The 14,791-nt window shown below is 37.1% G+C and overlaps 1 long non-coding RNA gene across 1 annotated transcript in view; it reads right to left on the bottom strand.

The window, feature by feature from the left end:
• Positions 1-1,508: 1,508 nt before the first annotated feature.
• The window catches only part of LOC139827702 (uncharacterized), a 141,332-nt gene continuing 128,049 nt past the window's right edge, over positions 1,509-14,791 (bottom strand). Inside the window, exon 4 of the long non-coding RNA XR_011738617.1 lies at positions 1,509-1,606. This is a non-coding gene — a long non-coding RNA (uncharacterized lncRNA). The remainder of the gene's footprint in view (positions 1,607-14,791) is intronic.

Raw genomic sequence — 14,791 nt, 5'->3', positions numbered from 1 at the left:
TTGTCATAGATACACACACATAGATACACACACATAGATACACACACATAGATACACATAGATAATCACTTTTTTTATCTAGAAGAATCAAAAGAAGTGTCATCATATACATATACAGCATTTCTCTCCTTATCTATATGTTTATTAGCAATACATTTGATTGTGGAAATTTATATTAGTAGGGCTGCAAATAGCATATGTGCTACTGTATGTATGTAAGTATGTATTGTACGTAGCATATGTGTATTAGCAGATGAGATTCTCAGGTTTGATGGTTAATGCTATTACACCAGTTATTACTCTTCCATTACATTAAAAACACATAGGAAGCACAGAAAAGAAAGCAGTGGGAATAGGCATTTATAGACAAGATAACGGGAGATTTAGAAATTATTAGTATGTTGATATTCTCCTAATATAAGAGTAACAAAACACAAGATTGACTTTCTGCTCATCAGATTTCACCAGATAATCTATTTAGGCTCTTCCAATCCACTTCTGTAGATTCTGTCTCTTGACTATAACACTAATCATTTCCCCATGTGTACTGAAAGTGAAATGCCTCTAAGAACTCTTTGTCTGATCATCCTTTTCCCACCATGAAAGCTCTCCAGAGCAGTGTTTGCTGAAAGCCATTCCTCAGCTTTGGTCCTGAAGCTGAGAACTGCACCACAAAGGCAGCCAAAGAGAGACACAGTTTAGTTTCCTTCCCAAGCATGTAAAAACTTTGGCACAAGGAACACAGCCTGCTCAGGTATAGATGATACCTTCCCAAGAATTCAACCATCTCGTAAGAGTGAGAAACCAAATGGAATCCCCACCATACAGTTCGGGCCAGCTACCTTCACTCAGGTTCATCTCTCTGTTAGCTTTACAGTAAAATCATAGGGAAAAAAGATTAAGATGTTGCTTTGAATTGCACCCTAGTTTGTTTTATTGATAAAATATTAATGTCATTAAGCAATAACACCATATCATTAAGCAATAACACCATATGCCTTAGAAAGACTGATATTGATGTATAAACATGTATATTTCAACTTTATATGTTACTTTGTTCGTGGTGACAAAGGAATCTAAATTCCACACAGCCAATCTATCAAATGCCATTATGTTAATTTTTTGAGTATGTGTACTCAAGGGCACACTCTTTTCCTCAGAAACACAGATCCATATACAGAAATTAAAGCACTGGTGATACAACTACATTTTCTGCCTTTCCTGGAACTAATGATGCAAAGTGTGAAAAAGCAATCCATATGTCTCTCACTAGGATTTTCCTTACCAAGCAGTGATTAATGGAATGAATTGTTTACAGTTACTATTAGCAGGAAAGAAGAGGGGGAGTGGAAAATAAAGGAAAGAAAACAGCAGCACTTGGGGAAGGAGACAAGGGGATGTATGGGAATGCTGGTGGCAGTTTTGTCCTTGTAGGTCTGAGGGAGAAGAGGAAGGCTCTGCCACCTAGCTGGAGTGGAGAATTTGCTTGTCTATGTTTAGCTTACCTGGCATATGAGCTGTCGTTTTGAGTGAGCAGGGCCCCATTTTTTAAAATAACCTGTTTCCACTCAGTTAGGGAACATTCTGCAGACATGGTGTGTGTACTCTGGAAAGAGAAGCAAATATAATGATGAGTATTGAAAATGGTAAACAAACTTCCTGAAGGGAGACATTTTGTTTTGATGGATGAAAACAAGTTTATTATTATTATTTCAAAAATCCATTGCAAATACTGTAAGGAATGTAAAACCAAAATGTAATGTAGCACGTAGGTTGCTCAACTAAAACACTTGTAGATGGTTATGGGATCAGTACTTGGCATAATCATTACATGTTTTTGAGGTGTACAAGAGAGTTTAGCAAACCCAAGGTACATTTAGTGTCTGTCATTATGTTGTTAGGATATATTTGTTTCTCTTATTCTCCAAATTAATCTGTAGAAAGAAGAAGAGAAAACAACAAATTTAGTCTGTCTTCAGGTACTAGTAATGGAAAGGAGCCATCTGAATTGTTTTTTTTTTTGTCTTCTGAATGCTGTTGATGTTTATATACTTAGATTTAGCAAAAAAAGTAATTCTACCAACACTTCAGGTAACTGGAAACAAATCAGCTTTTGTCTCAGCAGTGTTTGGTCACATTAGTGTCACAACTCTGGCTGCGGGGGTTTGTTCAATGAAGCACAACACGTGGCCACCCCGGCCATGTCCACTCCAAATCAAAGGTGAAATGTCTCTGAGCAGTTGGTAGCACGGACTAGGTACAGGCTCCATTTATCTTAATCTCCACTTATTTTAGAGCAACAGTGCTTCATGTTCTGAACCTATTGAGTTAACTAAAAAAGCTGGTAGTGGGCTTGGAGCTTGACTAGAAGTCATCCAAAGATATGATGATGAGAAAACTGATACTGGTGATTTAGAAGGTGATATCCTTCTAACATGAGGCAACATTTTAATGTCAAGCCATTCTACTATAGCAACTTGTTATGTTTTTTTCTTTCAAGAGGCCCATGTTAGCACCAAAGCCTTGGGTAACCAACAGCTTTGAGAATTACTGGCCTCTTTACCTGTTTACATTTCTTTTGTAATTTCAGTTAGAAACAACATTTATTTTGTTTTACTGAAGTGGTATATATCATTACTGTCCTCCCCTGTGAGCCGGGCTAAGTCACAACAGCAGTAGTTTCATCTGCGTGGTATCTGAGATCATTGCTATCTGGACAGCTTGGACTACAAAGTCCAACAATGTCAATGAAAATATTTATTTGAAGTCTCTGGATCAGGTCAGAGCCTGCAAATTTAACTGGCTGAGATATAAAGTACTTGGTCTCTTTTGATATAGGAGAAACTGAAATGTACTTTAATATAGACAACTATCATATTTTGGTGACATCACCACACACACTTCAAATTTCTTAAGTAGTCTAGTTCCTCCTTTACGCTCCAGGAGTGTTTGAAGAGCTCACACTCCTCAGGGAATACTGGGAATTGCACAGAGGCCTTCCCCAAAAGTTTTTGCAAATAGATTAGGTGCCTAGCTGATGAAAGAATGTCACAAGCAACTACAGCCACTCATGACTGCAATAACTCATGTGTGAGTTATGGAAGATATATTCCTTTTTTTTCCCTAGGGCAGGTAGTATTTGGACCAACACGTGAAAAATACTCAGATAGGAAAATCCTGTCTTAGCATTACCCTGTATATCAAGTCTGAACAGGTCTGAAGTGGCAGCTAGAAAGCAGTATAACTCACTCAGTTGAAGCCAGTACCCTAGATCCATCACATTTGGGATCAAGGCCAGTACAGAGGACAGGACAAAGTTTAGAGAGATTGATGGAAGATCTGCTGTCAGTAAGCAGATATCAACTCTCATCTTCCTGATCTCCTGGCATAATCCAACCTCATCTGTCCCAAGGTATGGCTGGGATCCAAACAGAATGTGTTGAAATGATTTATATCATGCCCTCCAAACAACAGTAACAGGAAACTGCACATCCATCCCCATACTCTTAATTTACACTGTCAAGAAGAACTGTTCTCTCTCCAGATATTTTCAGTATTGATGTGGACTAAGAAAATGACACAGATGTGTCAGAAGCATGGACATAGCATATACCTCTGCTTGTATTTCATAGCATGAAAGCATACAGTTGGCACTGATCAGTGATCATCCGAGTACACAGTTTAGCACTGCTGCAATATTTCTTTTGTTACCAAACACTTGTGCAGCTCTGTCTATTCATTATATATTTGTCATCTTCATGGGAGAGAAAACTCTTCCAGCATCTCCTTAGTTACAGGCAATATTTATACCACCTCTCTCCATTTCAACAATGCATAATGCTTCTAAAAAATATCTGTCAGTACAGTGCTTCAGCAACGTGGATTACAACAAATCCTTCACGTCTGTTTCCCCTGTTCTACATTGGCTTCCTCCTTGAAATTAAGCGAAGATCTTTACCTTCAAAACACTCAGTGACCTGTGACAAAGGTATGTTAAAGACCACTTATAGAATGGGAGAAGATGCTGATTGACAGCAAATACTCAGGAAGTTTCTATCACTATGCCTTCTAATGCAAAGGTACAGCTTGTTTGTGCTGAAAATGAAGTTTTTGGAGGCCAGTCTCAAATTGAAGAATGAGCTCCATCAGGAACTATGAGTCATCACAAGCTTTTCCACCTCTCTCTCCAAATGCATGACATCTTTCTTGTCCTGACCTTCTCTAACATCCAGCTTATCCATTTTTAAAATGTATTTGATGCTTTTAAAGACAAATTCTACAAAAAAACAAACACTGCACTATCCAGTCATTTTTTAGCTCAGGGACAAGATGAGAGAAAAAGAAGATACATATCATGGACACAACATTTAACATCTGTCCAGAAAGCATTGCAAATTATTTAGAAATGAAGGCAGCCTTAAAATCTTTTGCAAATGAAATTTGATAAGATCTTCCTTATGTTGTAACATATCCAGAGCAATTTAATTGCATAACTTTATGCTTAACTCCTAAGTGCCGAGCACCGCTGTATCCTGCATTTCTTTACCTCATTGATACATGTTTTACTCATTACCTAAGGTATTAGCGTGAAAGATACTAGAAAAAAGTATTACACTCACTTTGCGGCAAAAGTTTATTTTTATTTATTTATTGAAACTGAGCCCTGGATTTTGCATCTGAGGCATAACGTACCAAAACATGTTTTTCACAGAAATAAAATAATTATTTTGTGTCTTCAAATTGATTTTATATTGCAACAATCTGTTTATCTGGTTTTAAACATTCCAACACCATGATCAAAAATGAGAAAACTTTATTTTCCTCCTAAGAAAATGTCTCTCTCCATAAATACTAGCCAGAAATTACTGCTGAATGTCTCATTATTTTTCATAACAATTCCAGTAGAGGTTTCCAAGTTATTATTTTATTAACACACATAAACTAAAATAATTAGAAAGAATAAAACACACACTTGCACATCATGACAGCGTGGCTAATTAGACTGCTAGGCTCACTAGAGTGGATTTTCCTCTATAACCTAACTTTTCATTGTATGTCTTGGTGTGGTGGTTTAACCTCAGCTGGCAACTGAGAACCAAGCAGCCACTCACTCATTCCCCACTTGTGGGATGGGAGAGAATCTGAGTAAAACTGAGAAAACTCATAAAGACACTTCAATATGTAAAGCAAAGACTGCACACGCAAGCAAAGCAAAACAAGGGATTCATTCAACACTTCCCATGGGCAGGCAGGTGTTCAGCGTCCCCAGGACAGCCGGGCTCCATCACATATTACAGTTACTTGGGAAGACAAAACACTTTAACTCCAAACATGCCCCCTTTCTTCCTTCTTCCCCCAAAATATATACTGGGCACGGTGTCATACAGTATGCAATATCTATTTGGGCAGTTTGGGTCAGCTGTCCCAGCTGTGGCCTCTCCCAGCTTCTTCTCATTCTAAACTCAAAATAAAGCACTATACCAGCTACTAGGAAGAAAATTAACTCTGTTCCAGTTGACATCAGGACACTTGGTTAAACAACGTGCACAAGTGGATTACAAAAACGTGACTACAAAAGAATGGGAATAATAAATGCAGAGAGAATTATTTATCACTATGCAATATTACTCATGCTATAACACCACATTCTCTCAAAATCCTTATTTCTGATTTCAAAGCATAAGGACCTGGCTGATACACAATCTTCCCTCGTGGAAGAGATGTCAGTACTGTAACGGACAGCTATACCTTGACGTCTGAATTTTATATTGTATTATGGTTTGAACTTCATTCTCATTTCTTATATTTCTTATATATTTAATATATCTTGTACATACTGAAGAAGAAAATTTACAAAGCAGAAGAAGTGGCAAGTAGAAGAAGTATGTCTGTCAAGACCTCACTATTATTAATGCAAAATTAAAGAAGGCTTCACTAGCATCCAGGGGACACATGTTCTTTTTAATGTGCTCCTACGGCTGCCTGAAGATGACACAAAGAGCTAATTACCTAAATTCAGAGTCATGGAGATCACTCCCATTAATCTCTAGTGTTTTCTGCCTGAGAAAAGGCAAAGAATGAAGTCTCTCATGTTTAAAGAAATCAAGACCATGTTCCACCACCACAGGTCGTTGCTTAATACCAGCGATATGGCTGGTGGAGTTGTTTTTGTTGTCGGTTTGTTTTTTTGGTTGGTTGGTTTTGTGTGTCTTTTTTTCTTTTTTCTTTTTTTTTCTTTTTTCCTAGGAAGTTGTAATTCAGCAGTATGGCAGAATTTTCAAACAAAGGACAATCCTGAAATCAGAGAGATTGTTAAGAGAGATAAACTTCAAAACATCAACATATTGTTTTACTGAATTATTTTTCCAGCTAATCTTATTAGGGTCAGCCTGTTCTGAGCTAGCAGTGAAAAACAAAAATACACGTAAGCAGCATTATGAAATGGATCACAAAGGTATACCATCACCACCAAATCAAATATATCAAAGCCAGGCAAAGAAAACAAAATGCTTTTCTAGGAGACTTCCTTATCTTTAAGAAGGTAAATAAAATAGCTTGCCCCTATATCACTGCCAAAAAAATGAACAGCTACATAAGGATAAAACTGTTGTATAAGTTCTTTCTTAAAATATACACATCCAAGTAGAGAATTTTGTCATAAACACACACTCTAGGAGCTGATCGAAGATTTACTGTCAGTGAACTACTCTGACTTGACGCTTCATAGAAACTGCTCTTTATTTGAGCAGAATTAACTCCTTTATATTGACAGGCATCCTGTATGCTTCAATCTTGGCTAGACTTCACCTTTTAAATAGCCTTTGTTCTTTTTGATTTAACTGGGAGTGGAATCCTCCACTGGTGATGAATAATGCTGTCTCCACGAAGAACAGTGGGCCACAAAAACTTTAGAAAATTGTCAAACAGAATCTTGTTAATCAGGTTGCTCTGCAGGGGATTTAAACATGCTTGGGGACTATCTACAGGTACAGAATAGCTCTGAGTAAACTGACCGGTCTCAAATGCTTCAGCTTCCTTTTGCTGTCAGTCAAACGTGTTTCACGAATGCAGCTGTGCTTGTATCTTAACACAAAGTGCAAAAGCAACACAGGAATCTGAAATAGTCTCTCACACTTAGGATTACATCTTCTACAAGTGGTTTTCTTTTTGAATCCAAAAACTAGGAACCTGCTCCTGATGCAGGTTTTTACCTTGAACACACAGAATTTTTAACACAGTAAACTGTAGCCAAAAATACTGCACAGTGCTCCTGTTGTTAATTACATTTGCACAAAATGAACTGATGATCTGTATGGACGAAAGTATCACAACAAACAGTCAATCCACAATGGTGGGACTCCATTTCATGCTGCTCAGGGGAAGCGAGTGGGAGCAATAAACCTTCCATGTGTATTTCTCAAGTATTGAGCCTGGTTCCATATAACCGGACCTGTTGTTTACTAACCCCAGATGAGGAAAGAACAGGCAAAATATTGGCCTGAGTCTCCGCTATTCATACAAAATGAAAACAGATTAACCTGAAAGTAGATTAATTGGCGGAGACCACATTTTCAAGAGAAATGAGAAAGCAGGGGAGACAGACTCAATGGGTTTCTGTGCCACTGGACTTCTGCAGCTCTTCCACATACTCTGATCCTCTGCTTGTCCCACCAGTGAAATCCGTACCAGCTCGAGCACACGGATCTACTTTTGCAAAGCATTAATGAGCAGCTTTACTCCTACGAACATTTTTATTAACAGCAATGGGATTATTTATGTCAGTATTTTCTAACACACATCAGTGATTCTACAGACAGTCCCTCAAAACAGTCTGTAAATTGCTTGCTGATGTGCTTATTATCATTTATTAATCAGTCAGAGTCTGTAAACTCATTTTAAACTTGCTTCTGGATTAAAAAAAAGCTGAAGCCAGCTACCTTTCTCTCCACATCATGCAATCAGGTTTCTATCACCTTATAAGATGGTTCACATAAAAAGACATTATTCAAGCGTTAAGGGATTACAGGATCATTTTGTAAATTGGATTACAATGAAAAGACTTAAAGCCCTCGAGTAGTTTTACAAAACATAAAAGGGACCACTGTAAGAGCCTATGAGTAAACTGTATGTTTACACAGAACTTCCCTGACAACCCAAAGAAGCACCTTGAACAAAGTGTTAATCATTAGCTTAAGAAGCATGACTTTTTTTTCCAAGAGTGTTAACACTAAAATCATAAAATAAAATATTTCCTGTACATAATTCTAATACTGATGTCGTTATCACAATAATGCAACAGTGAAATTTGCTGACAAAGACAGTGTATTTTTATCTCAGTAATTTAGTCAATATGGTCAGTATTTCACCAATAGCTACCAGGAAGCTTTGGCTCATATTAATGATCTGAGTTGACTTATTCCCATGGAAGAGATCCCATGGGAGAGCAGATCATAAAAAAATCCCATAGTCAAGGATTTTTTCAACAGTACAGAAACATGAAGTGATAAACTGATTAACTTGACTACAACTCTATGAAGATGTTGCTAATTCAGTCTCAAAAGAATTGCAGTTACATTTGCTCAAGGGTTTAAAACCATGCACTATAGAAAAATGTGACAGCCTTCTCAATGGTCTCAAGATCTCAATCATTTAACTGTTCCTTATACAAGCTTACTTAATGAATAAGAGAAGGTGCCCAACTCTGTTAGCACTGAAGCCTGAATAGTCATTTGCCACTAAGGCAGGACTATCTAAAGAATAGCTATTTTCTTCTTGACAATGCTGAGAGTAATTTTGAAGCGTTCTGAAAGCTGTTTTTGAATCCAACCTATTAACTTTCATTAGGAAGCAACAGCTAATGGTAACTAAGCCTTAATATTATCTTTGCTGAGTCCTTCATGCACAAATATTTACTTACTAAATGCTTTTATAGGTCTTTTGTGTTGCTGTGTATTAGACTGTTAGGATGAAAGGTGTATTTAGTGGTTTAATCACACTAATTTAAAAAAGCCTTAATTGCTTATCTATTCCTTGTGTGTGAGTGTCAGTAAATAAAATGTTACAATAGGTGGACTTTGACGTTATAGTTCTGAAGATTTTGAATTTTTTCCTGGTTTGTTACCAAGTAGACTTCAATGAAAACTTATAGTTCCAGCTTTAAAAGGATTTTAACATATGAAACAAAAGATGTGTGCTCCCAAGTTTTTTGCCTTTTAGAAACAGCACACAAACCCCAAAACTGACAGAAATTTTCATCATAAGCACCTGACTGGACACGCTTCTACATAACATTGAGAGCAGAAATGCAGATATCTAAGAATAAATAAAATATTTTTAATATAAGGAAGAGCATCAAAACTCGCAAGAGTCAGATTCAGGTAAAATGCAAGGGTAAAAATTCTCATCTTTGAAGCTATGATGTAGCAGTACAGCCTATCACACAGAAATCACTTATGCACAAATTGTGACACTCAGTATGTGATACTGTTATACAGTTCAGTGACCACAACAGAACTGAGGCCCCCTGTACCAGATCCAGGCTCTATTATGATCCTTTGCTATAGTATCCAAATAGTCTCATTCAAGCTTTTATTTTTGCAGGAGCTAAGAAATGCAAAAGAGGAGTTTAGTTTGGGCTGAGGAAACACTCATAAGGCTATCATTTTAGCAAATTCGCATGATTCTACAAATAAATGCCTCTGAAAATAATTTTTATGAATTTAAAGATGCTTTTGAAAGATAACGCCTGCTACTTCTATTTACATCAAGTCTTAGTTTCTGAGAGTCCAAAGCAAAGTGCTGATCAGCAAGGGTATAGATGGAGGAGTTTGATTCTTAAAAATTACGCAACATTTGAAAGAAATAATCATTCTTCAGGAATTCAGTTCAGATTTTGAACTTCTGTTGTCGCCTTCTGTTTTATTTCTCCATCTTTATTACACTTCCAATGCAGACACACTTAGTATTGTGATAATAGGAGAGTCAGCATTTGCGTGCGATATTCTTGAGAAAAGTATTACCCATGCAAAGTGCTTCCCCTTATCAGAAGTCTGTCTTAAAGCCTATCCTGCCACATGCTAAGCACACTGAGGCAACCTTTAATAATTCCTGCTGCTAGACACGAGAAATTGTATTTACATCTGGTATCTGCTGAGCACGAAGTTTCTGAACAAGAAACTACTACCAAAGTTCAACCCTTTGCACAAATCCTTACTGTTACTTACCGACTGTAGCGCAAGACAGTGGTCAATTGGAGTCACCTTGTGCTGCGTGCTACATGCACACCCATGCTGGATTAAGAAGCAGAGCTACACATCTCAATGGCCCTTTTTGTGTTTGTCATTGGACCATTTATTAGCATCAGAAATAATATCTACCTCAGCAATATTTAGATTAATATAAATAATTCTTCTTGTAAACAACAATGAACAGACAAGTTCAACAGCCAAAAGAGATGGCAACAAGATTGCATATCTTATCAATAAACATTTGTTAAGTTCTCATCAGAGCTTTCAGAAAGAGTAGAAGCTTAAAGAATGGAGATAAATTAGCCAGTTCTGCTTGGCTGAAATAACAGGAAAGAACGAAGTGCTAAAGGAAAGACTTTCCAAAAGAGAAATAATCTTTCACTCCACTATCAGTTCTTTGAAAATTACTAGAAAAAAAACACTGCAATTATGCATGATGTGCTGCTTATTATTATTGTCATTACTACTCTTTACAAAGAAGTTATTTACACTGCTTTCTGACTATCAGATCTTTTCAGCAAGTGGTGTGAACACTAAGAACTGTGAAGAGTGAAACTAGCTTTCTAAAAAGGGCTGTCAAACAGCACAGAGAATACACTGGGGAAAACAGGAAAAAAAAATCCCTTTGTATTTTCTTTCAGTTGCTGCTGCAATGTCCTTGAAACACGAAATGAGAGGGAAGTATGGTCTTTCAACTGCAGAGTTCTCTTTAGAATTTTCTGCATTGAGCCCTTGCTGGTTACGTGATCCATCAGGCCTCTTGGAGTGGCCTGAACTCCCCATGTGTATCGTATCAGTGTGGTCCTCCTCTCCAGCTCTGTTTGGGTAAGCCCTATAACATACCCGTTTGCCCAGCTGTACTCTTTCTAATCTCACAAAATCCCACTTGGCAAACATCAGTGACAGAGAAAATGTAAACCCGTGGCAATCAGGGCAGACTTCAGTTACTGGTTAACCTTCAACCCTGTATATCCAAACACAGCTTGATCTCTGACCATTGTTGAGAACTGGAAGTTTCGTGGCATTATTTAACCAACTCTGTTTGCTTTAAAGGATTACTTCATCCCTCCCTCCCTCCCTCCGCCATACCCTGCTGAAAGCCTTCCCCACTGCAGCCTGCACGACCTTTTTGCCTCACTTAAAATGCAACTTTGATTGATCCAGCTGGATGCATCCGCCGCGCAACCCATCGCAGGACATGGTTTTGTCTCCACAGCAGCACTTATTGGCATTGTTCTATACTACTTATGTGTTTCTGACTAAAATCCAGGCTACAAACCTGCTGTCATTTAAACTCAGCTGTACAGTTCAATTTTGGCAAGGGACTGACCAGGACAAATAACCTCACAGAAAGTCTACCTTTTCTCCCACACTTGAACAAACTTAGTCAACTTCCAGACAAATGTTGCAATGAACTGTGTTAGTTTGGGGGTTTTTGTTTGTTTTTGTTTTGTTTTATACTTGAATTACTAACGAGTGCCTTAGACAGGGGAAAAACAAACAAACAAAATAATAATTAAAAAACCTGGTTCTAAAAGCCTTTTCCATTTAAGTTAATATCCTGTATTAAGTCCTCCCTATTCAGTGAAAAAAACAGAGGCCTCCATCTGCTTCACAGCAATTAAAGCTGCAGCTATTACCAATACTACTTCAAATGACTATTTCATGTAGCTTAATCTGTGTGAGGTGCTACCTGAAAAAACAGCCATCGGTTGAACTTAATGATCTTAAGGTTCTTTTCCAACCTGAATGATTCTATAATTCTAGAAGAATATACCTGCTGAAATGTTTAAGCCTCACACCTTATTTTATTCTTCTTCCTATTTCACAGATTTCAATCTCACAGTTGTGTTATTCATTATCTTACTTTGCCATGCTCCTTTTAAACACCAAGCATAAGATTGCAGAAAAACCACTGGTTAAGTATTTTCTATAACAATTTCTTTCTATTTGGATGGTGTTTGGCAACATTGCAAAAATATTTTTGGAAACTGCTTGTTATATTGATGGCTACAAAGATTTTTCCTGCAGCCAAAGTGTCTTTTTCACCTAACTTCTCAATTTCACAAACATCATTTACTCAAAAAACCAAAATGCATCATGTGGGTACTTATATCCTGATTTTGTTTTGATTTGAAGCATAAATTAAACAAGAAACCCTTAAACTGAATCCAAAAGACCCCTGCTCTAGCCTCTCTTGGAGAAATTATAATTTATAAATATATATTTGGTTACTATTTTTTTGTGGAATCCTAGCTACCTATGTAATTATAGCATATTTCAAAATTATTCATTACATCATAAGTTAAATGATAAGCATCAGTGTCATATTCTTTGGGAATCAGAGTGTATAACATTCATTTAAAAGACCTTTCAGGAATTGGTAACCTTGAATACTTTTTTTTCTATACCACACCACTCAAATTGGTGATTTCTACTGAAATTATTTTAAAGCCATACACTTCAAAGAGGCATTTAACATATTTTTCTAATGATGTAAAACGTTTTCCACTTTAAATTTTTTTACAAGTGGCAATATCCTAACACTATAACACTATAACAGTTCTAGTATTATAACCATTTGCTATTAATCACCCTTAATACTGATTTTCTTTTTTTCTCCCTCTCCAGCCTCTGAAAATCTGAACTGTACCTTGGGAGCTCTAAAAATAAGCGATGGGCCAATGTGAAATCCCATATTCTGACATATTCCAGATCTGATTTCAATCCAAGTCATACATATGAATATGTTAGTTTTGGCCAATATTTATTAAAAAAATATGAAATGCATCTACAGTGCAGATTCAAAATGGTTAAAATACCAGATAGAATTATGAACATGGTCTACTCTGACAAAACTACTTCTGATTTTATTGGCAAGTTTGCCTGATAAGGAACATAGGGTCTGACCCATCAGTTTGTCATCTGTCAGTTTTAGGGATTCTCCCACCCTAACCTTGCTAGTAAAGTTTGTTTTATTGCACTGCGTTAGTAAAAAGCAGGTCTTTTCAATTATTTTAGCTTTTTAGTGTAATGCCTTCGCAGCTGTTCAGTGCATCAGAACAGGTCATGTCTGATTAAGCAGGGATTTTTTTCCCTCCACATAAACGAAATAATAGAAGTTTAAAGCCCCACCTAGAAAGCCTGAAAAACATGTAATGCTGGGCTCCTGAGTAAACAGGCAAACTTTCTTGACTCCAGCATAGAGTCCTCTGGGCAAAGAAAGATTAATTGGAGTGGGGGGAGAGAAGGTGAAATGGGAGAGATTTCCGATGTTTAAGACTCTTCTTTTGCTTTTACTCAGAAGGAACTGCATTTTATCTGCAAACTTAAATTTCAACATCATCTGACTAAAATTCTGAACTGTTACACATCAAAATTCAAGAGAGTCTGACCTATACTGTCATTTCTGCTTATTCACCACTAAATGAAGGCAATCTTTATCCTCCATAAAGAGCTGCTGTCAATGGGGATCTCTTAGCAGAGTTGCAGGCTCTCCAAGGTTCACAAAAAGGTAACCACAGAAAACCACTTCTTCTCCAGGTTTTGCACTACAAACCATATTTAGCGAAGCAATGCAAGAAAGTAACCCGGCTTTACAGGTATATAAAATTTTACGAAGTTACTCCTATCCAATGTATATACGTACAGTAAAAGCAGAACTGGGAACAATTCTGAGCTTCACACACTTTAAGGTATTTTGGATTAATACAGCTCATCCTCAGAGATTTTCTTTGTGTTTCTGAATAATTTTATTTTTTTAAGAAATACAAAAGTAACTTTCAGGCCTTCCAAACTAAAGAGTTTCTACAAAACTGTCTTTTTTACTTGGAAAAGTCTCTGGAACAAGAGGATAATGCAAGAATATTTAGTAATTCTAGAAAATGACAACTTCCTATGTATTTTTGTGGTATATTTTCCAAAAGCTTTGAACCACTAATATGAGCCTTGTGTCTCCTGCACTGGCCTGTAAATGGTATCCAGAGACATGGGCTCATTTTCAGCGGAACACGTCAGTGGGGAGCAATTAGACTGTAGTTTTCAAAAGCTTTGCCTGGCATGCAGGGCACGTTGTGGTGGTATTTGAGTGACTGACTGGCCTGTGATCACAGGAATGGCGGGGAGGAATAATGTTTTTACGCTGTCCTTAGATTCTGGCACATCACATTAGAAAAGTCTCTCTGAGGCCAGGCCACAGAGGAGCCTTTACTAAGATTTCATAGGAGGGTGTCCAGTGAAGGCTTGAAGGGAGATACAAAGTGTGTACTGGGATGGCAGAGCCTTTTGAAATAGAAAAGAGTTTCCCAGGATTATTTTATGGTCCCATGGGAAGCTTTTCATTGTCCCACTGAAATTCCTGCCAAGGCTGCCAATATTAAATAATTTTCAAATCCAGTAAAGTTTTTTCTTTTTGATTTTTTATTTATTTTTTGCTGCTCCTTGGTTTTTTGTTTTTTTTTTTTTTTTTTTTTTTAGTAGAAAGAATGTAGTATGAGATTATTCCCTTGGGAACTATTTCATTGTCTGAGATGTTTCATTTTCAG

The sequence above is a fragment of the Patagioenas fasciata genome, chromosome 3 (genome assembly GCF_037038585.1).
Source record: "Patagioenas fasciata isolate bPatFas1 chromosome 3, bPatFas1.hap1, whole genome shotgun sequence".
In the NCBI taxonomy this organism is placed as follows: domain Eukaryota; kingdom Metazoa; phylum Chordata; class Aves; order Columbiformes; family Columbidae; genus Patagioenas; species Patagioenas fasciata.
This window is presented reverse-complemented; position numbering and strand designations above follow the sequence as displayed.